Source organism: Centrocercus urophasianus, unplaced genomic scaffold, assembly GCF_019232065.1.
Source record: "Centrocercus urophasianus isolate 14NV4802_14NV808 unplaced genomic scaffold, USGS_Curo_1.0 seq_20, whole genome shotgun sequence".
NCBI lineage: Eukaryota > Metazoa > Chordata > Aves > Galliformes > Phasianidae > Centrocercus > Centrocercus urophasianus.
In genome coordinates, this window is record NW_024884756.1 from 2326714 (window position 1) to 2346419 (window position 19706).

The 19706-nt window shown below is 46.2% G+C and overlaps 1 long non-coding RNA gene across 1 annotated transcript in view; it reads left to right on the forward strand.

Annotated features, from left to right (window-relative positions):
• The window catches only part of LOC122162093, a 75247-nt gene that overhangs the window by 47438 nt on the left and 8103 nt on the right, over positions 1–19706 (forward strand). Inside the window, exon 15 of the long non-coding RNA XR_006169422.1 lies at positions 18117–18248. This is a non-coding gene — a long non-coding RNA (uncharacterized LOC122162093). The remainder of the gene's footprint in view (positions 1–18116; positions 18249–19706) is intronic.

Sequence of the window (19706 nt, forward strand, 5' to 3'; positions counted from 1 at the left end):
TGGTGATGGAGATCCTCAACAGCTGCACACAACCTCTCACTATTACAAAATTTACACTCTAATAGAAGATGTTTGATATCTCTACCAAGCAGAACTACCAAGGCCCACAGAGCTCTCTCAGCCTCGCAGTGTCACTCCAGAGAAGCTCAAGAAACTTGTCCCAAGGAGGACAGTGTTACGCCTGGGACAAAGTGATGTGATTTGTCTGGTGCTGTAGGAAAACCTCAAAATCTGTTTCCCTTCGGGGCATGTCTCCACACCTACCTGTGCTGGAGTTTCTCAGCAGAAGCAAAAGTTGCAGAAGTTGCATGTAGTCAATACCGAGAGCACCATCTGGTGGGCTGCAGGGCTGGATAACACACAGCTGGGGACAGGTTTTGGGACAAAGAACTGCCAAGATGAGCATCAGGTGGGGGTCATCAAGGAGCTGAGATCACCTGGTCTGGCTTCTCCCAGACAGCAAGTGGCAGCCTCAGGGAGAAGGTTGAGAAAGAAGCCCGTGGTGTGGTTTAGCAAAGCAAGGTTCTGTCTTCAGACAGATGGAGCTTAATGTGCTCCAAGAACCACGTGCCAGGTTTCCCCCAGAAATGCCTGGAGGAATCCATACATTTGCTCTACTGATCACAGATTTAGAATGCAACTTTAAAGAGGTAGACAAACCCAATGCATGCCGTGGGCCTTTTTTAAACATCAATCTTTTTGTGGACCCTTTGGCGTAACCTTGGAATGCTCAAGTGCTTTAGAGTTGGAAGCATCATCTAAGGTATCATGTGGCTTTGCTTGGCAGCCTGGGTTTTCCCCAGGATGATCATCCTCCTTTAACCTGTACGAAAGCCCACTCAGACACATTAGATATGTTCCTAAGCATTGCAGCTCTATTGGCTGCCCTGTTTGGGGGCAACAAGGGATGAAGTCCTCCAGACCTGTTTTGTGCTGTCACACTATAAATAACAGCAGGCTTTGCTCCGGCGGTCTTCCCTCCATGTCAGTTGTCAGGAAATGTCTTCCAAGGTGCTTGTGCAACCCAATGCAATCAAGGGCCTCAGCTCTGGGTGCTGCCATATGAGGGATGCAGCAGCAATGATCACCTCCTGTGGTTTAATAACCTGGATTTGTCTAGGCACTGCTCGTCTGCTCGTGCTTGGGTCAATGTAGAGAAGTTGGACTTTGAAAGTCCCTTCCAACTCAATTCTATAATTCTATGTAGGTGGATCATTCAGTAATGGCAATAGCTAGTGGTATCTTATCCTCAGCATCACTGTTTTCCTTGTAAAACCCTAGAGTGAGCGCTAAGGGAAAAATCAGCAACAAGGGACCTTGCAGCCATGCATCTCTGGATGCTTTTCTGTGGGTTCCCAGGGTGCTGGCTCCAATCTCTGCTGTGTTCTCTGCCTGTTCTCCTCTGGCTGAGGCAGCGTGGGACCCGTTCCCATGTTTTCTCAAAAGAAAAATCTCATAAGAAAGCACACTGTTTTCTCATCGTTTTCATAGCATAACAGGTGGAAACATGCAAGCAATGCGGAGGGGAAAAAAAAAAAAAGCCAGTGGGATGGGCCCAGCTCTGTGGTCAAAGCATCAAAAATGAGTTAATAAAAACTCTGAATGTTCTTCTGGAGTAAACACTCCCAAGGGTTCAGCTGCCAGCTGCAAACTTAGCTGCAGACATGACCAGAAGCACTTGTCAGCGGCAGCCTGGGGCAGTTTGTCCCAAAACCACCAGTTTGGTTTTAGCATGATGCTGGCACTGCTGCTCAGAGAGCTGGAGGTGCCTGAGGCCAGGTTGGATGGGGCCACGGGCAGCCTGAGCTGGTGAGTGGCAGCCCTGCCCACAGCAAGGGGTTGGAACCGGATGATTTTCGAGGTCCCTTCCAACCCAAGCCATTCTATGGTTCTATGATTCCATGAGTCTAGGCTTGGTTAACACTGATGGCTGCTGACCTGTTGCACGCCCGTGCAACGCTTCCCCTTGCTGCTGTGACAAAGGAAACAAGCAGCACGACAACTCTGGGCTGTGGCTTAATGAGCCAGAATGGCAAAAATCCATCATGCAGATGAGTCCCAGTGATGTTTCCCTTCCCCCTGTGCTGCGAGCTCTGAGTCGCAGCACCTGCTTGCTTCAGCAGAAGTGATTAACACTGGGGAAGACAATACTCAGCCAGGCTTGCTTTCTTCTCCACAAACAATACTGAAAGTCTCTCCCGAAAGTGGCGTGCTCTGTACGATTTGAATCCAAATCTCTGCATTAATAAGCGCCCCTTTGGACTCCAAGAAGTGTCTTTTGTGTGGGGCTCTCCCTGAATTTTAACAAGCACGGCTTTTTACAGGAAAGGAAAAAAAGAAAAAAATCTAGGAAGAGAAGGAGGCGCACACACACACACAAAGACAAATTTCATTAGGCTCTAATCTCTGACGGGCAGCTCCTTTCTGACAATCACTCCCTTTCAGCTCACCGTGCTTGGCTGTTGTTTTGTTCCCACCCAAATGCATCCTATCCCAGGATGGCATGAAGCACGAGTTCGGGCACTCCCAGTAAATGCCACGTCCTGGCGTGAAGCGAAGAGATGCTGAAAAGGGGAAAAGCCTATTTCTTCCCTCTGAAAGGTGCAAGGTTGTTAATGAGGTGTCCCGTGCGGCACAAGCCCAGCAAATCTTTTGATTAAAACCGGCTTGAGTGGCAGAGGCTGAGTTATTTGTACTCAAGCCCTTTGAGAGATGGCAGCGGTGGTGGCTGGGAGAGGAGAAAAGGATGAGATACATCACGTGCACGAGGCTTAATTTGGCAGTGTGGTTTAAGGTGATGTCAGAAAATGGGAGGGGGTTGTTAAATGATATTAGTGCTTGATTTCTTAGAAAGAGCAATGCTGGCAGGAGTAAGTGCTTTGAAATGCTGCCTTTTTGAGGAGGAGGTTGTCAAAAAGTCCCAGGTTTGAGCTTAGCTCTTTAGAGCTGGGGTTTGGCTTTCCACTGCAGTTCCTCCCTGTTGTTTTCTGCTCCAGTTAGGCCCCTAAATCCTGTGTTTTCCCAAGGATCTGCTTTAAGGCTTTGGCTGTGAGCTCCCATACCTGCAGTTACAGCAAGGAGAGCAGAGAGGCAGGCTCTCCTTGGCTCTGGGCTTTGCATTTACTCACTGCACTGTAAGAGCTCCTGCTCTGTTGTATTCTCACTTTGATGGCTGGAAATACGAGTCCACCACAGGAATGGCAAAAAAAAAAAACCAACAAAAAGAGCATAAGCGTGCTTGGATGCAGAACCAAGGCAAAAGCAGCTAGAATAAATAAATTACAATGGGAGGAGGAAAACGCTCAATTCAAGCTCTCCAGCGCACTGCAGGAGGAGTTTCACGTTTTTTTGGCCAGCAGCCTTCTGGAGCATTCCTGGCATAGCTGCTCCAGCCCTAGGGGCATTGGGTTGTTTTTGGGTCAGGTGGTTCCAGCGATGCCTGCAGACTTCGGAGGGGTAAATCCAGGTCGCAGTGGCTTTTACCAGATGCCATGATTTGGGGTCTGCTGGTCGATGATGAATAAGCCTTGGCTCTGAGACCCAGGTGGGACCAGCTGCCCAATGGGAGCAGCCAGGAAAGAAGAGAAGCCCCCATTTTTCTTGCCTTTGGACGTGGAGGTTGGGGTCCCCCAGTGTGTTGAGCTGGCTGGGAAATGGTTTTCATGCTCCACAAAAATGTTTTGGTTGCAGCCAGCCTGCCCAGCTCAGGTGGAATCCATGGGATGAAACGTACCCCCAGCTCCAACCCAAAATGAGAACACAATGTGCATTGAGCCTGTGCTGGGGATGCTCTGGGTGCACTGGTTTGGCAAGAGTGGAATGCAGCTGTGAGAGCTTCCCAGAGGAAACATTTTTGGAGAGGTAGAGGAGGGAAAAAAAATACAAAACAAAAGTAACTGGGGGAAATCTGGCAACTTCAAGTATTTCTGAGTGGGAGCCTCTCTTGGAGTTTCATTGGTGCTGTAAATATTTGGTCACCTAAGAGATTTCTTGCACGTCATCTGTCTTCTGATTGAACGTTCTGGCTCCGTGCTGGAGCTGTTGGTGTGCATAGCCAGGTTCCCTCTGAGATCAAACAGCAGTGAAGCAGCCCCAATGCCCTCACACTTCACGCCTGCCTGAGATGGACTCTGCACAAATGAAATAAGTCAGTGACTGGGGAAGTCTTCAGGTTTGCCACATTTGTTGTAGAGTCTCCTTTGAGTGCACGTACGTGTCAAAAGTGCCAACCAAGCGTTGGCACAAGCCTTGCCTTATCCCTTCTAAAGTTGCTGAATGGCTGTGAGCAGCATGAAGCTTGAAGGAGAAAGGAAAACAGCAGATACTCTGGTGATCTTTGGGTAGAGGATGGGCAGAAGGACTCTGGCAGTTGAGAGCTCATCTGGTTATTTTACATGGTGACATCATGTGTGCTAATGAAAGATGTACCTTGCTCTATAAACACTCAGTGCTCAGCTATTCCGGCTGCAATAACATTACGTTAAATGCAAAAGATAACAAGGGCTTGAGATAATCATATCAAGCACATTTGGAAAAAATTGACCACCGCTTAGAAAAACAAAGACTGAGTTATGTGCAAATGGAGATGAAGGCTGGCGATGCCTCTCTATGCATCCCCCAGTATGGCAGCATGCTTTGTGCATCGCAACCGCGAGTCCATCAAATGTGCATTAGGCAACAGAGATATTTCAGGAGAAGAATCCCAGCATTGCACATCTGTTCCTCAGCCTTCCATGGCCAAGAAGCACAGGGCAGGCTTAGCTGCAGTCAAAGCACTTTTGACATCCTGCTCCTCCGGCAGCTCTGTGCAAGCTCAACTGGAGCCATGGGACACCCTGTGTTCCTCACATTAAACACACAGTTCTGCCAGTATTGATGCGTGGGGCTTGAGCTAAAGCAAATGACAGACTCTGGATCAGATCTCCCTTGAAAAAGCTAATATGTTTCCATCCCAATGGCTGCTTTGGATTTAAGATGAAGACGATATGCAGAAATGGCACTTGACAGAGTGCAGTGGGTACCTGTTGCTCTGCACACAGAACAAGGCATCGGGAGACAATAACGACCCATCCGTGCCCTGCTACCAGCCTGTGCTTAATGGATCCTCTGTGGGGAGGTCAGGACTCCCTGTGGGGAAGATAATTACCGAATAAATCAGAGCAATTCTGAGCGAGCAGCTTTTTTCCATTACTGCAGGAGAACCTGGGGCATGGCAGGGAGATCAGATATCACCAGCTCCGTCCTGCCTCGCGTGCAAGGGCGAGGGGAGAGCGCGGTGCAACATGTGTTCCCTCTGGAAAGCCGCGGTGCAGAGACGGCGTTCCAAGAAATCAGGTTTTCAGCCACACTGAAGCGAATGATTTACTGGGAAACGAGCACTGAATGTAAACTTCTCTCCCCTCTGCCCCGCTGCAAATGGTCTATAAAGCAATCATTCACATGCTCATCTTCGGGGAAGTTTTATGAGAATGTATTGCAGCTTGGGCTCTGCTTGCGCGCAGCTCCCTGCAGTCCATCGTTCCCTAAGGAGATCAAGGGGGAAAGAGAAAGGAATATGCCTCAGTCCTCTGCAAAATTTGGGAGAAAAAAGGCAGGTTCGAGGATGCTAGGCAGTGTGCGCTGATTGATAAGTGGATGGAAGCTTTTATTTTTGAGTGAATCAATCAATTTGAGTGAATCGCTCAGGTTGTGATTCAGGATGGGTGAACTACTCTGCTACCCGGCGGCTCAGCCTCAGTGGTGTTTCTGCCATGAGAACTTTGTAAGAGAGGGTCTAACTTTTTACATGGTCTACTAGTAATGGGACAAGGTGGAATGATTTTAAGCTAAAAGAGAGGAGACTTAGGTGAGACATTAGGAAGAAATTCTTTACGCAGAGGGTGGTGAGGTGCTGGCATTGCTGTCCAGAGCTGTGGGTGCCCCATCCCTGGAGGTGTTCAAGGCCAGGTTGCATGGGGCCCTAGGCAGCCTGGGCTGGTGGGGGCAACCAGCCCATGGCAGGGGATTGGAACTGTATGATCTTTAAGGTCCCTTCTAGCCCAAGCCATTCTATCATTCCAAGATTCAATGACTCATTTCACGTGGCCAAGCTACCCAGCTACAGATTTCACTGGGACATGATGGACTGTGATGCTGGGGCTGGGAAGTCGGTCAAAGTGACCTAAACTGGGAAAGAAGCAAGCTGAAAGAGCAGTAAAAGCAAGGGAATGGAGCACAGAGTAAACAGAACGAGAATTGCGTGTCACGTTTCCCTGAATCATCTGGGCCTGAAAGACTTCTAAATATAACAAATATTGCAAACTTCAATCCCATCCAGTATAAACAACAACAAAGTAATTTTTTTCCTGCCTGGCAGAGAAATAGGAAAAAATTCCATTTGGATCCCACAGGCAAATTAAGGACAGGATGAAGCCCTGCCCCACGCGGTGGCATGGCCTTTCCTAACCCCTCAGGCTGCTCGAGGCCATGGCTCCAATCCCAGTCTGTGTTGCTCTGGCTGGGATACGGCTGGGAGAATCCAAGCATCTGCACGTTGGCTCTCATCAGTATGGGCTTGGAGGAGCGCATGGCAAAACTCACCCTCTGTCTTTAGCAGTGCCTTTTAAGGCTGCATCTCAAGCTGGAGATTTCGCCCTACCGAAGGAGCACAGGGCTGAGGAAACTTGCATCGATAACATCTGGCCGCTCTGAGCAGCTGCAATATTTTTAACTGCGTGTGGTTGTCCATGAGAACTGGAAAGACCCAGCCCCAAACAGCGTCAGCCTGGAGTTATTATAAGGTTTTTTCCTGTGTGAATGGGAAATGCAGCTCGAGTAAAATTTGCCGTGTGTGGCCCAGGATGGGGTAAAGCCCTCCTGAAGTCATGGAGGGGATGGAGAGCTTCCAGCTGACACTGGGGCTGGAGGAACGTGGCTAAAATGTGCAAAATTGTCAAGGCGGGAGGTAAAGTGATTGGGAACTGCATCCATTTCTCCAAACGTCCAAGGCCAGAAGCCTTGCTGATGGTGAGCAGTGAGAGATTTGCAGTGGTACAGTTTTCAGAGGGCAGATGAACAGTAGATGGATGGCATAGTGGGCGTTTTCCAACTATCTGGCCAAGACGCTATCTAAACTATGAAGGATAAACAGAGTTAACAAAGCAATGAATAAACAAAGGATGTCAATATGACCTGATTTCTATCAGTATTTGCCAGTATTTAGTCCGTTCTCTGCCATGTGGCTGTGGTTTCCTGTTTATACAGGGCTTGAAGGAGAGATAGTCACAACAAAACCTATAGCAATGGGCGTCTGTAATTTATCTTATTTCTGGAGCTGACGCCAGCCCCACAACTGCAGGCAGGTTGCAGGGGCTGAGCTCCTGCTGCCTGCTGGGCAGCCACCCGTGATCAGGTGCTGTGGTTGGTTCTGGTCTTGTTAGGATCTGAAATCATTCAGTTAACCCAAACAAGGGAGAAAATGTCGTTCAGCTTCTTGTTTGACATCTGATGACAAGCATCTCTGGAGTCAATCTGAGGAACATATGTACCAAGCCTTTTAAGGGAAACATCTGCCTTATCATCTGCAATAATTTATATTCCCAAGGCTGCTTATCTGGTGCTGACTGGTGGGAGCCTCATGTGCAAGCTGAGCTTCTGCAATTAACCTTCTTCCAGCAGACAGACACTCTCAGTACCTCCTCTGGTGCTCTCAACGTGAGATGTCTCAATCTGTCAGTCATCATCTCCCTTCTCCCACCACGGTGGAGAGAATCTGCAGAGGGCTTCCCATGTCCTGATGGAAAGCAAGCAAGAACATTGTGTAGTCTTGGTTCAGCAGATATGAGAGAAGGATGGAAGGCCCAAGGGGATGACGGTGATTTAAGAGAAGGATGGAAGGCCCTATGGAATAATTGGGATGCGAGACCTCCCAGAAACACCCAGCCCCGGTCAATGCTGCTCCTGCCAATGCTGGTAGGACTTGTGGGGATGACCACCAAGGGGTGTCGTTGCTTTTAAAGCATTATCCCACAAAAACAACTGTTCTGGATCAACCTAGCTGAGGATCCTGCTTGTAAGAGCAACCAAAAGTGGATGTCTGTGAGTGTGAATGGCTATAAAACCAGGAGAAGTATATCTGGTGTTTCCTTCTAATACTCTTCCCAGGGCTGGGTGTAGTTGCTCTGCATTTAGCAACCCACAACGGAGTCCTCATTGCCTAAATGAGCCTCACAGCATGATCACCGTGGGTTGAAAGTGTTAAGTGCTGAGAGACGTAATGAGACATGGGGAGTGGATGCTCCCAGGCCTTCCCTGCTCTGCATCCGGTCCTTCTCCATCTGCACAGACCCTCCCATTCACATGTTCCCAGTGCAGGAAATGCCAGGAGAGAGTTACGTGGTTACAGCTTCTCTTGTTGGCTTTTGCTGTCTGGAAATTGGATGACAAAGGTAATGAAGCAGAGATAGCACAGGAAGGGGAGGGCAGCAAAACTTGCTTTAAAAAAGGGAAAAGGAAAAAAAAAAGAAGCCAACATTGATATATGGGTCCTTTTCTTGTAAGTGGGGCGCATCCAACTCCTGATGCCCCCACTGCTGAGTCTTGAAATATTAACATCTTCAGATTCAAAGTGAGAGCCAAGCATGAAATTGAGCTTCAGATGGGAACTGTCAGTTTGGCAATACTTTCATTGGAGCGATGTAGAGCAAATGAAGGAGAGGGTTTTGTTTTATTTTTTACTTTAAATTTGAGCTATGTGGTGAGATCTGCAGTTGCTGCTTTACATATTCCGTGCTTTGTTTACCTTCGTGTCACTCTAGTGAAGGTTTAAAATCTATTTTAGTGGCATATAAAGAATTTCCTGTTTGTTCCTGTTGGAATGGACTTGATGAGTATTTCCACAGAAAGAAGGGGGGAGTCTGAAGGAAAGTGCTTATCTTGCTGTTTCCAAGGAGGAGAAAGGTTTCCCATTTCTCAGATATGCTGGGATGATGCTGTGAACTTAACCAGAGATGAGCACTTGTGGAAATATTGATGGCATGGGCAGTTGATGCTCTTTCTACTGAAGTACTTGCTGAACACCTGAAGTCTTACTTCCTGCTTTCCAAGTGTCTTTATACAGTGTCAGCAATCCATACCACAGACAATTAGTGTTGCTGTATTGCAAGATGTAGATTCAACAGGATTGTTTATGAAAATCAAATATGGAGGCCAAATGGGAGAAGAACTGTCAAGCCACCCCATTTCCTGCTTCTTCCCCTATAAGAGCCATGGTTGTGGCTTGAAGGATGGGTTAACTAATGTGATACAGACTCTGAAAGCCCCGAATGATGAGCAAGAGGCTTCCCTTCCACCTTAAGGACATCAGATCTGGTGCTGCTGGGCAAGGCAGAAGGCAAGCCTCAAAAACTCAAAATGAGCTTGTAGGAAGGCTCTAGGGAAGAATGTGAAGAGGTGGGGAGATGCTCACACGTGAGCATCCATCAGTCTGCGCAGTCAGTGGGTCAGAGAAAGTTCAGCAGCTAACGCCTGAACTCTCCCCAAAGAAAATCCTTGTTCTTGCATATGCTTTGGCTTATGATAATCGTTTTAGTCAGCATTTATACAGTGTAATTAGTTTGCTCGGCAGAAGCACACGTGAAAAAATTGCAAGCGAAGGTATTGCAGGAGCGTGGCTTTCTGAACCATCTAGATAATCCCCGGATCCCTTTGGATATGCCTGGTTGTGGAGGCTCGCTCTGCTTTTTGGCTAGGTAGGATGCCACTCCATCACCACCTCAGCAAGTCCTCACGCAAGCACAGGGCAAGGCTAAGGGCAGATCTGTAGCTCCGGCTGGGCTCCCTGCAAGCACAAGTTGAAAGGTCGCTATTTGTTTGGTGTGTGCTGTGTTAATTTGTCATGTTTTATCTCTTTCTGCTACCCGAGCAGCTGCGGTGTGTAAAATACTCCAGGTCTGCCAGCCTTCAGCTGAAAAGCAACAAAAGGCAGGGGTCTGCAGCCTTTTTCATGTAAATGTTAGCTAGCGGCGTGATTGTCTCACAAACCCCACCGAAGGCACTCAAATTCCTTTAAGGGTTTGTGGTTATGTGCTCGGGACAGTCACAGTGACTGCTCTGGTCACACCGAGCCTTCCTGACATCTATGCACTCCTCATAGGAGCTTTCCTGTCCTATAGGGCTTTTTTAATCACCTAACATCAGTTAATGGACGCTTAAGATGAAGTAATTTCCTTTTTCTTCTGCTGCCTCTGCTGGTCAATGGTGGATGAGATCACCTGCTTTTTATTTGGGGGTCCAAGAAGAAATTGGCAGCCTCTACCTCGGTTTTTTTCCCCCTTCTCCTTTGAGCAGGGTGGAATTTCTGCCGAACAATTCACATTCATTTGCTAAGTGGTTCTGCAAGCCTGTTTACGAGAAATGCAAATGCCGCAGGACTCTGGTGGTTTTGTATTCTAGGCTTCACCTAAAGCAGGCCTTGATGCTGAGGTTTTGAGAACGTTTAGCTCTGGCAATGCCATGAGGACAGACATATCTGCAAGCCTCTCCAAAGCAGAGGTGCTGAGGCACAGGGCGTCTCCAACATTTTGAAAATGCTGTTGTATCACGGCTTAAAAATAGAGGTGTTTTGGACCTGTAAAGATATTGTGGAAGAATATTTCAGACCAAGAGGGATAGCTTGAAAGCGCAGGCGTTGCAGTGGGTAAAGTGGATCTGTGATGTTGGTCTCCCACGAAGATAACCCAAGGAAGCTGACGCCTCCAGGACTGCATTGTTTCACATCAAACTGTCTGCTCGCGGAGCAAACGCGATAGCAGGGTGTTGATTTATGAAGTGGTGGCTGAGTTCCCAACCAGGAGCAGCAGAAACGTTTTGTGTTTGGGCTGTGACAGCCCAGGCTCCGTTCATCTGCAAAACCTGGTCGTGTTTTGAGAACTGACCTTCCCACGTGGACGTGGGATCAGGGATGTGCCGGTGATTTGGGGGCACTGAACGTTTTCCTCTCACCTCTCCCCAAATGCTTGTCTTCCATTTAGGTTGTAGGCATGACATCTCTACTTCTGTTGGCTTTGGCCAATGCATTCTGGAATGATAGGGGGAGGACAGGCAAACATACAGCAGTTTTCCCCAGGAAATGAAGCTAAAAATGGATTTACTCCTTCGCAACCATTCAAAGAGCAAAACCGAGGGATGGTTTGGGCTGTGGAATGGTTTGGCACAGGATGGTGAGAAGGGGTAAATTTAGCAGGATGGGACAAGCCAACCTGAAGATCTCATCACAAAATAACCCCTCGAGGGCATTCGCTTGGAAAGTCTCTGCTTAATTGCAGCCTAATTGCTGCTGTGGGTGCAGTTCTCATGCCTTTTGAAGATGCCTTGAGACTGGCTGGTGGAAAACTGCTCTAAAACTTGTTTTTTTAAGATATCAGTCCAAGCCAAAGGAAATATGCCAGGGAGTCCTGGATATGATTGGAGCCTATCAAGATGCAGAGATGAGGAAAGGCATATCTTGTTTCCTCAAGCAGGGAGAATTAAATGCATGTGAACAGGGACATTGCTGTCCTGGTTATAGTCATAGGGCAGCAACAGCAGCCAGAGATTAGAGTTAAAGATAGAGCTTAACCCTTGCCTTTTTGTCTTTTGTACCTCAGAAGGAAGAAACTGCTTTTGGGGGTCATCAAATAAGAGGTTAAGTGGCTTAGGAACCACCTTGTGTGTTACTAAACACAGTTGTTGCATTAAATTGCTGCAGCATCTCCTAACGTTTAACTTTCAGCCAGTGGAAATGCAAAATTTACCTAGAGGACCTTGGAGAAACTATAGCTGGCAATTAAACAAGAAGGGGAGTAGATGAGTGCTTTAGTAGCTTGCTGGATGATGCCACCACCATTGCCCAAAGCCTGAGTGAGGATTCTGCAGCCATCGTGTGCATGGCAGCAGTGCAGGCCCTGGCAGAGATGCAATAATAAACTCACCCTTGCTCAAGGTTACAGTGTGAGCTGATTGCTTCTGATTAGGGATTTGTATTCAGTTGTGAGGCCCCGTGATTTTTATTACCTTTACGGTAATAATTGCAAATAATAAAATGACAAATTATTGTAATTAAATTTTAATTAATTACAAAACCGTTACTTTTTAAGTTTATTCATGGCAGTGACAATGATACTGAAAACAATTCATTAAAGCACTTGCTATGTAAATTATGAAGCAAGGCATTAATATCAGGCAGCTCGTTTGCTCGCTTTCTGCATGGCAGCAGGGAATTTGTCTAAGGGGCAGCATCTCCTGGATGATTTTAACAGCTTACTTTAACGAGCAGAGAAATATTAGCTACTCTTGAGCTGATATTGTTCCCAAAGTCAGGCTCTGCAGCACCCTCCAAGTTGCATGCAATGTGTAATGCTTTTCGAGTTTCACCATAGAGGCCCTTCTGTCCAGGGGGAAGGCACAGATCAAGGGGAGACGTGATCAGACAGAAAGGCACCTCCAGCTCGGACAAGGAGAGCCTAAAGCAGCGAGGCACGCCCGAGGTTAATAACACGTTGCTCCACCAGCTTCTATCTAATCTTGGAAAATGTCCTCTGCCACAAAGAAAAAATGGGAAAGTGATTATGTGACTTGAAATAAGGTCTTGCTCTACTGTCTAGACAGCTTTAAAAAACATCAAGCTGGGGTGTTCCTATTTATGAAAAATGCAGCTGTACTTCTGCCTTCCTCGAGCGAGAGAAGAAAGAGGGGCACTCGAGGTCACTTGGCTGCGACGCGCTCACTGAGCCCATCCATGGGAATTTATCCCTCTCTTTTTCTTCTTCCTTTCTTTGTTTTGCTGCTGGTGCTGCACAGCTCCTGCTCCCAACCTGCTATCCCCAGCAGCCGGGTGTTGAACCAGGGGGCTGTGAACAGAAGGGCTGTGGACCTCTGCTTTTTCAGCACAGTATCATAGCCAGAATCACTTCTCCGAGCAAAGCTGCAAGCAGCCTTCAGACCCTTAATAGAGTCTCTTCTAGACTCCATTAAATTGGAAGTGTTCAATCTGCCCTGAATGCAACCTCAGCAATTCCCTCCCCATTATTTTAAGCCATGATAAATTATTCATAGGCTATGGATTCTGTTTTTTGCTGACGGTGTCTGTGCAGGTGGAATCGGATGCCCAAATGGGATGGGCAGGACCTCCAGCATGCCCTACATCAGCAGGAGCCCTGTAAGGCCACACAGCATCCTCTGGGAATCACAGCATCGTTTGCTGCTCATACTCTACCTGGACGGCCAGAAAACCTATTGATCAAGAGGCCGTGTCCTACAAAAGGGAGAAATAGGTCAGCAGATATGTTAATCCCAGCTTGATCTAAAGTCTTCAGGACAGGTGGCAACCTTCATTTAATGGAACAATGAGATCATTAGGAATTCATAATGAACTGTACGGCGGCCATGGAAGTAGGTCACACTTACCCCAGGAAGACACAAAATTGAATCGCATTCATGTGCAGGAGTGGAGATGGCTGGGGGCAGACTGATAGCTCTGCCTTGGGATTTGCTCACCAGACAATTTTAGGATGGAAAGGGGGCACATGCAATGGGTGTAAAATGATTTACTTTGTCCCAGGTGATAAGGGGACTTAAAACATAGGCAGATTGAGTCGGAGGTGTTGTGTCGCATTGGCCATGGGCTGTAGCTCTGCTGCCCTGGGTGAGATGGCAGGAGAATGGTCAAGTTGGGAAAAAGCATTTCATAAATGGGTCCCCAATCAGGGTCAGTAACCACCCAGGAGAAAAGAGAAGAGCCCTTCAGTCCTTCCAAGGTCCCTAGGATTGAAAGCCAGATATGCTTCGTGTCAGTAAGCTGTTTTGCTCTGTGGACTTTTTCTTGCTCCTGATGATTTTTGCAGGTGAGAACCAAGTGCTTGTGATAGGTCTGTGAATCTGAAAAGTTCCTTTTCTTCCCTCCATTCCCTACTCCCCCCAAATCCTGACATTCTTACAGTCCTATGTAACTCTGTTAGCCACCAAGAAGGCAGGCTGCTGCCCTGCAAGAGGAGAACAGGCAGGCTGGGCTATGGGGAAGAGAGAGCTTAGCTCAGCTAGCAAAAAGCCCAGGAAAAGTTAAGAAAATATTATGCCAAAGATGCAATAAGTGGTAGTAGGGCTTTGAGGGTTATTTTATTTTATTTTAAAGGTGTATTTGAAGGAAGCCTCTTATAAATATTTAAACAAAATTAACTGTTAAAGTAACACGTGGGGGCTGGTTTGAACTCCTCCAAGAAGTCACCATGCGAAACCCAATCCAGCCATGGTTGCTGTGTTACTGATGGTATGGCATTTAAAAGAAATGGGGAGAGAAGGTCCCAAATGCATGTGCCTCTGGCCATTCACGAGGAAGGAAGGCTGCCCCATGGTGATGCCAGCACCCTGACCCCAGCCCTGCCCCTCTGCTATCAGTATTGAGGACTTAAACAAAAGTCAGTGTCCATCTGGCTGAGTAATGCAAACATCTCACCGTGCCAGGCAGCTGATAAGGAATCTCCTCTCACTGTTAATGAGGGAAATTGACACAGCCTTAAAACGTGCTCAGAAAAAAGGGAAAGCATTTCAAAGAGCGCCTTGAAATGGAACATTTCTGCTACTTGAAAAAGTCGCAAGGTGTGTGAGGTTCATGTCAGTAAACATCTTCAGCTTCCTCTTAAAAAGCTCTGTAAAAATTAAATCAAAAGGTGAAAACTTTCTGTCAGTGCACAATGACTCAAAGACTGGACTGGTCTTGAGGAAAGTTTTTACCAGAAAGGCAGCCCAAAACGGCCTGCAACAGGCTTTGCAAAATAGGTTTGAGGGTTTTTTTTTTTCCCCCCTCTTCTGAGTGATCAAAGCAGCAAGCTGCCAACTGTTTTACCTGATCCATAGTGATGTAGCAGTGGTTCATCAAGGTTCCAGCCAAAAATGCAGGTCCTGATGCTTGATGGACTTGCTGGATGTTGTTCATGCAATAAGACAACTGTTGCGTTATCGGATGTTTCTCCAGCTTTTCCCAACAGACTGTGGGACCAGCTGGGAGGCCACTCATTGGCAGATCTCCTCTTGAAGTTCTGATGTTAAAATGGAGATTTATTTATTTATTTACTCATTTTTTTGAAAGAGTGAATTGAAATGCCATTTCCACGTACCGTGTTGTCAGGGATTTGTGGGATCTCTCAGGTCTGCCTGGAGCAACCCATTCCAACCTTGAGCAAGGCCTGGCCAAGATGGCCTGAGACCGCAGTGTTTCTTGTGCACGCAAAGAGATGAAAGTTCAAAGCAGGTGCTGGTGGGTTATTCTTAACTTTATCAATCTTTATTATAAAAAGAAAGTAAAACTCAGGGGTATTTTTCAGATGGGATAAAGCATTGATTCCTAGTGCCTTTCTGCTAGTCTTTGCTAGCAGCTGTTTGGTTGGGTTTTTTTGGTCCTATCCTGATAAAGAAGCCTCACAGAAATAAATCTTACATCTCGCTGGAAGCAAAAACATCGTGGTAGCCAGGCTGATGGGTCAGAAAATCTGGACTCAAATTGCACCTTGCTAGCAACCTCCCTAATGGGTCCCTGGAGAAACCTCTGTCTTTCCTCTTGCTTTTTCCACCTGAGCAGACCAATTTCTCTTTTATTTTCAGTGAGCACTCTTGAGACAGATATATTAGTTAAACTGCTGTTCCATTGTTAGCTATTCACAATGGTTGGAAACATTAAAATAATAACAGTCATTAAAAGCTTGAGTTAGATGACAAGAGTCTTGCACTATGCAGTGTTGATGTGTGTCGTGCTAAAGCTGCTTCCAAAACACACATGCAAGAGGATAGCTTTAGCTGCTTATCTCACATGGAATTGGCAAGCTCTTTATATTGTTGCTGAATGGTGTTTCCTCCTTGTGTGTGCATGCAGACTATGAGTGATGCTATCTTGCCTTCTTTTTCATGCTGGCAGTCTTCCTGCTAACTCAACCCCTTTCTAAAGATAAAAATTGGCAACAGGCTCTGACAGTTTGCATGCTGGTGTGGTTGGCGTCCGAGGCTGTGGTTTCCTGTCATTGCTTACTGTGCAGGCAAAGCTAGATGCCTCCATCAAGGCATTCATCCTCAAGCTCCTGGACATTCAGATAGATGTGTAGTACCTTCTATGTGGAGGATTAAACAAGATGACACCAACAGGCCTGCAAATTGACAGCATTCCCAGCATGGTGTCTTTCTTTTTGGCATCTAGTCACGAGAAGAAATGTCTCTTGAAGACCTCAATGTTTCTGTTCCCCTCAAAATGTGTTTCTCTCTATATACCAAACAAATAGTTGACAATTTAAACTCAAATGCATAAATGGATTTCATTTCCAAACTGGAGCATCTCAACAAAGTTACCACTGACTGAAAATAGCTTGCCTTTTGCCTTACATTTTCAGAAGACAAGTTTTCCAATAGCCTCTAGATTTCATCAGTTCGTGAGCAATGTATTGTACGTTCTGGCAGTAAAACCTGGTTACATTGCTGCACAGACAGCATTGAGATTCAATATAACTTCATAATTTATAGGATAGACAGAGAGAGAAGACATTTTGCAGTTCTGTTCAACACTTTGATGTCAGTGAGAATTCTTCCTTCTTGGCCATTTTGGATGAAAGTCTTAAAGTATTTAAAAAAAAAAAAAGTGTTTTTAAATGTTTACATCTGGGGACATGCCATCAAATCCAGCTTAGATGTGTGTTTTATTAACCAGATGGTAATGTCTTATTTACATTTCTCATATAAAACCATCTGTGTCTAAACTGGGGAGACGCTGCCTCCTGCTACAGTTGGGAGTTTGGCTGCAGGGGGTGTAGCATTGCTTTTGTTAGCATTCAGTTTTCCTCACTCTTCGGAGCTGAATATGTAACACTAGTTTTACTTAACCTTGTTCTAATTTAAAGGATTACAAAACTGCGGTTGGTTCTTTCTGCAACATTTTGCTGGCACCCTGTTTTTGCTGTCTTTAAACAAAATTGAAATCTATTGCCCTGTTTTCCTTTGATAGCAAACTCCTGTTTCGCCTCCTCTATTTGTATCCCTTGCATGTAGCCTTCCCTACCGCCAAATAATTCCTCTTCCTCTTTGGTGTGAAATCCTGGCTACGCTGAAGTCAATGGAAGTCTCAACGTCAGCTTTGACAAGGTCAGGGTTTCTCCCAGAGTGTTTGTTTTCTCTAAGCACTTACAGCCTGTTGCTCCAGCCAATCTTTCCTTGAGCCAAGTTCAACACCTCCATCTCCACCATCGCTGTTGTTCTTCTATGAGCTCCCTCCCAATTACGGAGTTGGGTGCCCAAAAAGGAACATGCTTTTTCAGGTGTCATCTAAGAGGTAACCTCATAGAAATACTATTTTTCTGCTATTGCCTGCACTAGCCATTTTTTTCCCTATCCTTGTTTTACTACTGTATCCTGTTCCATTTTCATGTCATTAATAAAGACATGACCAAAAAAAAAAAAAAAAAAATATATATATATATATATATATATATATATATATATATAGACCTAACTCTGACCTCTCTATGGAATCCACAGCTCTGCCAACAACATACTCTGTTGGTTGCCTTTTTGCTTTTTCTTCCATCTAGCTCATAGCATTCATGGACTGTCCCATCTGAGCCAATTTGAATTAATCATCTCGCGTGATGTGAAGATACGCCATACCGAAGGCATCATCATGTTAAAAATAAGAGACACGTGGGAACCAGATTTTGTCTTTTTTTGTCAAGAGCTGGAGTTAATGGAGTTAACCGTTGCTTCTTGCTAAAATCAAAGCAATCATTGGCCTCGTTTCAACACAACCAGGCACGGGCAAGGTGGTTTAGTATCCACCAGGACAGGTTATGGACATCTCAAAGAACTGTCACCTGAGCCTAGCTGTCCTCAGCCCAATATCTCATTTTGTTGGCTTTCCTCCTTTTTCCAAACGTCTCTTAAGCACAATGATTTTTACACTGATGGAAGAAAATTACGGGCTACAGAAATCGCTTAATCAAAATGGTAGGAGCACTTCCAGTGATGTGTCCAGAGTGAGTTACTAATCTGACAAACTATCCAAACACTCAGACCAAATTTATCTCATTGTTTTAATTCTTTTTTCATTTTTTTTTTTTTTTCTTTTTCAGGCTGCAAACAAGGCTGAAATAACCATTCTGGGTAATAAGAGAGCTCCATCACATCGACTTGCTGCATAATTCCCTCCCGACAGACTGGCTTGGATTTTGTTGCCTGCCTCTCTACCAGATTAAAAGACCTCTGTAAGTGAAGTCTACAAGCAGTGAAGAAAAAGTCCCATGCTCTCAAAGAAAAAATGAGAAAGTTAGGTGGTAAAAAATGGAAAATCTCTAGCAATACCTGTGTTTATCTCTTGTCTCTCTAGAGATGCTTTTACTGTCTCATTCTATGCTCCAGGATTATGTTTACTTGAGAGAACTGAGGGAAATGGGCAGAACTGAGTGGTGATGGGACCGTGGTCTTATGCAGCCATGTATCTCTACGTGGAAGGCATTAGGAGGAGGTGGGTCCATGGCGTTTGTTCTCAGACCTTGGGAAAGAAGCCGTGTGAGGAGGAGATGGGAAACGCTCGGCACAGAACCACTCCGTCTTAAGGCCTTCCCTTCACACTGGTTTTATTTGTGTTTTGAGATAACTCAAGGATCGCCGTGGCGTGCTTACAGAACCGTGGATGTGCTGAGAATCTCAGGGAGGGTCGGGGCAGGCAGTTTGCTTTGGCAGGCACGGTGTGAGCGCATGGGGTGAGGGCTGACCGCCTCCTTCGCTCCGCACTGACGGGTTGGCCATTTTCCTTGGGTGGTGGCCAGCCATTCCTGCTAGATTCACGTTACAGGGCTGCATTTGCACCCTTCTACATCATCCCAGGCATCCAGATGTGTGACAGACGTGCACTCATGCACTGCACTGCGGATGCTGTATTTTGGCTGCAGCGGAGGTAAATATTATTTCTGTATCATGTGGAGGATGAAATAATACCTCTTGAGGATTTGGAAGAAAGACGGAGGAGACTCAGTTTATCATGGTCTGCCCGTAGCTTTTTTCACTTGAGCACATTGTCATGCAACAAGAAATAAAGCAGGAGAAGAAAATGCAGCTTAGTGATTAAAGGGATTTTGGCCTCCAAGCGAATCCTGGTCAGCCCCTTCCAAAAAACAACACGTTGTTTGCAATGGCATCCTCCACCCCTTGTCTTCTGTAACTATCAGGATGCTTCTTCCTCCTCTCCTGAAATGTGAGTTGCTCACATCTGCTCAGCTGCAGCTCACACAGAGGCTGACTCTGGGGTCCTCAGCCTGGAGGGGATAGGAGAATAACACAAGCTCATCCAACTGGTAAAATCCTGTCCATAAATTAGAAGTGCAGGCTCACAGCTCTTGTTTTTAAACACTAAACGCATCCAATTGCTTTGCTAAAGACTCTCACCCTAGCAGAAAACTATAATAATCACAAAATCCTGTTTGATGGGGGAAAAAAAGGATAGATGGCAGAAGCATGAGGTTGGCTTGGATCATATCTCTTGCCCTGTGCCTGGCACCAGGTGACATCCGAAGCACATCACAGCCATAGGATGGCATCGTGATGCTGCTGTGAGATTGTCCCATTTGCACAGACTGCAGCACCACAACCTCATCCCTGTCCCCATAGGCAGTGGTAGTGTAGGGAGGGAGAGAGAAATATAAAACAGGAGCAGGTTAAATTCT